At 38.2% G+C, this 5532-nt stretch overlaps 1 pseudogene; it reads right to left on the bottom strand.

Moving 5' to 3' along the window:
- Positions 1 to 3620: 3620 nt before the first annotated feature.
- LOC112299821 (developmentally-regulated GTP-binding protein 1 pseudogene) lies at positions 3621 to 4527 on the bottom strand (annotated as a pseudogene).
- Positions 4528 to 5532: the final 1005 nt, after the last annotated feature.

The following is a 5532-nucleotide window of genomic DNA, read 5'->3' on the forward strand; positions in this document are numbered from 1 at the left end:
GAACATTTGTGTGCCTCAGGTATCAAACTTTAGCCTTTTTCTCATTTTTCTTACCCTGTCTCCATAGACTTCCATCCAGTCTTGTGGCTCTACATGTCATCTATATTCAGTTGACTCTCAGATTTGTATCTTTAACTCTGAATATTCCAGAACTCCAGATAATATGGTATTTCTACTTGCAACTATCAATGTAGACATCTAATAGGCTTTGCAGGTCTCTATCACATACTCTTCTTTCTTTCATTTTTAAACAACTCTTTAAAAATCAAAATACCTTTCTTAGCTCAAGGGCCATACTAAAATAGGCTGTAATTGGCCTGCCAGTAGTAGTGACCACCCCGGCTTTTTAAGAAGTTACTGGCTGAAAAGAGGTGAGAGAACAGACACAGCCATGAGCCAAGATACTGAGCCACGCTGCCCCCCAGGCCTGGAGGATGAATCTGCAATAACCCCAATATTTCTGTCACATCATTGGTAGTGTCCCACCCAATATCCACTCTCTTTTTCCTTATTAAGATATTGTAAATTTCCTCAGCTAAAAAAGTATGTCCAGTGAAAAATAATGGTCTTCTCAGACTCCTTCGGAGGGAACAATCACATACACAGAATCACAAGAAGATAAATAGAATTTATTCATTTATCTATTATATTACCCTTTATTAAACATCCTTTTATCTATTATAGTATCTGTTACAAGAGCAGCAGATGTAAAATGTTATGGAGTAGTTAACTTAATCTGGGAAGATCAGAGAAGTGGAATGGAAGAGTGTGACAAATGGAATGGAGGATGTTATAGTAAAAAGAAAAGCATATTCAAATGTAGCAGTATATGATGTCCCAGTATTTGGGGTAGGGAGTACTATAAATAATTCAGAATTGCTTGAAGCAGGGGTGATAGGAGATAAGACTAAAGAGAATTCCAAGTCCAAAAGGACCTTGTGTAATGTATCAAGGAACTTTGACTTTATTTAGCTCACCACTGTGATTTACTTTGAAAGAAAATCCACTAGAAAAACACACAAATCCCTCTTGAACCAATTTGAGATCATAGTAACTTGTGCATTCTTCCTCCTGTGGAAATCATTTATATAGACAAAGAGGGTACGTTAAATGTCTTGCACAGCACAGAAAAGTATTTTGGAAACAATAGGGAGGAGCATTGAATGACAGACATGAGAGCTGTACTTGAGGCAGTGGCTGGGTGAATGGGGAAGTGAACAAATTTGAGTGACTTGAGTGCCAGCCATATCAATAGCACTTACATAAATCAGAGCTTTGATCTAAGTTACATTTAAGAGAGAATAAAAAAATTAAAAATAACTATCCCTTACAGTGCTGTGGACATAATAGGTGGAATTTAGATTTAGTAGCACATATTATTTAAGTTTACACATATAGAAGCTGTTTATAGCTCCTTTAGTGAATGATATTTATAAACTTATTAAATAAAGGGGAACAGGGACATAATATTCTTTGAAGCTTTAGAAATCAAATTATAATTGAGGATCCTTGTAAGGTAATATGATGTTAACCATGAACAAATATTTTCAACTGCTTACAAAATTAATAACATATTTGTTCCATGCAGTGAAGGACTTGAAATTACAATGTTTATATTCAAAATTCCTTTTCCATTTTAACAATGACTATGAAACAGATAATATTCTAGCTACTGATAATTGAAATATTAATAAGAAAGGGTCTCTAGAGCCTTTAGTTCAAAAATTTAGCTGGTTATCTATATTCATAAAGCAACTCAAACTTGGCTCAAATACTCATGAAAATAGAGAAAAATAATGCCTCATAAACTGAAGCATACTTTTCAACCTTTCATTGAGACTTTTGACAAAATATGCCTGTTTACTTATTCAGTTTAGATTCAATGTCATATTCATGCATAGTTTTATACTTTCTGAAATAGTTTGATGTAATTTCTGAAAATTGGTTCCAATTTTATACAAATAATACTAGTTTTGGTGCTCTAAAAGACTTTTTGGAACTTGGCTGTGGCCCTTTCCTAATTTTCTTCTAGTCTTTATTTTTTACCTATATTGTAATATTTACAGTTTTGATTTTATAACTTGGTTGGTTAGGTTAATACTTCCCGGTTTCTTTTACATCATGGAATACCTAGAAAATGACATACGTATATATACAGTACACAAAGGCAATAGATAAGCCAGGGGCTCTAGTCTACCATACCCTATCATACCACTCTGAAGCTGGAGAAAATTGCTATCTCCTCACACCCCCACAGCCCATTCACACTGGTTGGTATTCTCTGACTTATGGAATGAAATTTAAAGAAGTCATGCTTATGGGATGGACACCTGCATTGTTCAGCAAGTATTGTGATGTATTTGACATACCATATAGCAAGATGCCAGTTGGTTTAAGGAACACATCCTAGAGGTCACCTGAGGATCTCGCAACACGGTGTGAATCACTCAGGAAAACCTACAGTCATTATGGAAGACACGAAAGCACATGTTATATTGATAAAGACTCAGGAGCCTTTGATAGGATATTATAAATATCCAATACTTTCAGTTCATAAATAAGAACATGAGACTAAATAAACTATGTGTCTTGACTAGAAAGTAAATGACTTGAAGGTTAAATGACTGTACTGAAAACTTTAGAAAGTAAGAAACAAATTGTTCACTGCTATATTCCACAGCTCATGGCAGAAGTTTCCTAAATTTTGTTGAGTGAATGAATTGGCCAGGGTCACACAGGTAATGGCACAGTGAAAGGAGAATTACCGTCTTCTACCTCACAGCCAAAGATTTGATTCATCGCGTATAGATCGTATGCCATATTGTTATCAATGTTCTATGAATGACTAACTCACTATGTGGCACAGGGAACAAAGGTCATGGATGCATGCTAGAATTTCACATTCGAAGGATTTTCTTTTGTTTTGTAGCAGTTCCTACCCATCATATTCATAAACCAAACATGAAGTACTTATTACTATAAAGCTTATATTTATCTTCATATATTTTTTGTAAATGTTACTTTAAAATCAACAGTTTGCCTTTTATAAGTTTTCACAACAATTTTTTTGTCTTTGGTAGTTATAGTGTTTTGTAATTTTCTTCAGTAATAGAATATCTTCAGGTTTGTCTTTATTTCCTATTAATTAAGTGATGAAAGATAAATGTTTACATAATTAATTACTGATGTGTGCTATGGGCAAGCATTAAAATCAGAGAGAGCACTGTCATTGAAAGGTTATGTCATTCAAGAATTCATTAAACATTCATTGCCTCACCTTAGCTAAAGGTGTCCTTGTTTACATATTTGCAGATTTGCATACACATGCCCTGAACAAGATTTCAAAAATGTTTGTGATCCTATGACCACCTTAATTATGAATAGATATTTGTGAAATCCTTACCAAATGTGCTCATTTTTTTCCTATCAGGTCCTTAATATAGTCCAATATACAAGGTGACAACAAAATAAAGCAAGTGAAACTCCAGTTTGAGTACCTCTCTCTCCCTACCCTGAATTCTGATCCAGTGGCTGCCAAAGCCAGAAAGGACTGGAGCTAGGGTACTGGTCATGGGGAGAGCTGGTGTGGTTGGCCTGGCAGATGAGGATATAGGAAGGAGTCACTTTTCCACAATCTGAAAGATATCTTTGCCCTCTTTTTGAGGATTTTGTTTCACAGAGAGACCCCAGACCAGAGCATTTTTAAATTCTTTAATGAGATTTTTGTGAGACCTGTCTACTTGCCTTTGGGTTTGGTGTAAATCCTCCTAGTAGAGTCCCATATCTTTTCCGATTAGTGGTCAAAATTCCAGCAGTGATGGGCAGAGATGGATAAATAGGGAGGCACCTTTTAGATGACAGTGAATTCTTCACTGGAAATCTGATCAATCCTATGTAATACGTAGGTACTGGGGATGTACACTGATTCCTTGCATCATGTCAGGGAGATCATCTGATGCAGCATCACTCTGCAGAGTCACATCAGCATTACGAAGTTAATATTCAGCCTGCTGTTCACAATGTCAGTACCCAGCTCACTCTGAGAGCAAGTGGCTGTGAGATTAATGCCTCCCTTATCCTTCTTCTTACAGCCAGTGTTGGGGGGGTTGGCTGTTCAAGGCAGTGCCAAAGTCTTCCAGCTCGTTTTCAATGACCTTATGTCCTAAGGATTTCAGGATTCAGAGCAATCAGGACCAAGCTATATGTTCAGGACACTCATCTCTACCTTTCCCATCCTTAGCACCCTCACTGATACCTGGGAGATTCAGGAGCTGGATCTTGGCACCTTTGTGTCTGATGACCAGACCCTGTGGTCAGGGTAGTGAAATCATAAGTTGCCACGTCTGAATATAACCCCGCCAAGTTACTTAGTAGTGTTGACTTCCCCGCAGGTGAAAACCCACAAACCCAATTCCAGCATCACCTATGAACATTATACACCCCTAGGTGATGGGCTGTGACCTTGTTCTTTTGAGTCCGGGCCATCTCTGCTTTGTTATCCCCGATCTTGGTTAAGGTGCTGCTCATGGTGGAGCATCATGGGGGATGGGGATGGCTCAGAAGTGTCCACATTGTCTCCAATCACACACACATTGTGGACTTCCCATGCTACTGGGTGCTATTGCACTAAGCAAGCACGTTGCTTCCTACTTCTCCTGAGAGAGCTAGGCGTGTGGCTTTCCCCCTGATGAACAGACAGCATATAGTGTTTTTTTCCTCCTAAGTCAATATTAATTTTTTTAGGGTTTTATATCATTTATTTGGTATGAGTCATGCCATTCAGTGTGGACCTCTGTGTGGGTCCCTGTGTGCACACAGGTATGTGTTGTCAAAAGCTAAACTATACACTAAAACAAAGTAGAAAAAGTGGGTTTATTATAGTGGTTTCCACCTGCAAGCCAGAAAAACTCAAGGCTACAGGAGCAACAAGTTCTGAGTTGCTCAAAAACTCCTTTTTGTGGAGTGAATGCAGGTGTTATTTGGCTATTTCAGTGGATTGATTGTCTAGGGGTCGTCTTCTTACTTGACTAGGGTAGCGCAGGGGAACAAAGAAGTTCAGAGATGGCCGGGACAGACTTGACATCTGGGGGTTTGATGGCCTGGGCTGCTAAATTCTGAGAACTGAAAATCCCTGCCATTTTTTGTTAGGAAAGGGGAGGTCAAACTCTTTTCAAGAAGGTATTTGATTCTTTTGGACTGGTGTTTCAGGGCTCTTAGAGTATAATCCCAGAAGTGGAGCTGTTGGGTCAAAGGGCAGTTCCATTTTTTGTTTTCTGAGGAAATTCCATACTGTTTTCCACAATGACTGCGCCAGTCTGCATTCTCACCAACAGTGCACTAGGATTCCCTTTTGTCCGCATCCTCTCCAAGACTTGTTTGTTGATTTGTTTACGATGGCCATTCTGACCGGTGTGAAGTGGTATCTCATTGTGGTTTTGATTTGCATCTCTCTGATGGGTAGTGATGCCGAGCATCTTTTCATATGTACCCCAATGTTCACAGCAGCACAATTTACAATAGCCAAGTACTAGA

This window comes from Desmodus rotundus, chromosome 6 (genome assembly GCF_022682495.2).
Source record: "Desmodus rotundus isolate HL8 chromosome 6, HLdesRot8A.1, whole genome shotgun sequence".
In the NCBI taxonomy this organism is placed as follows: Eukaryota; Metazoa; Chordata; class Mammalia; order Chiroptera; family Phyllostomidae; genus Desmodus; species Desmodus rotundus.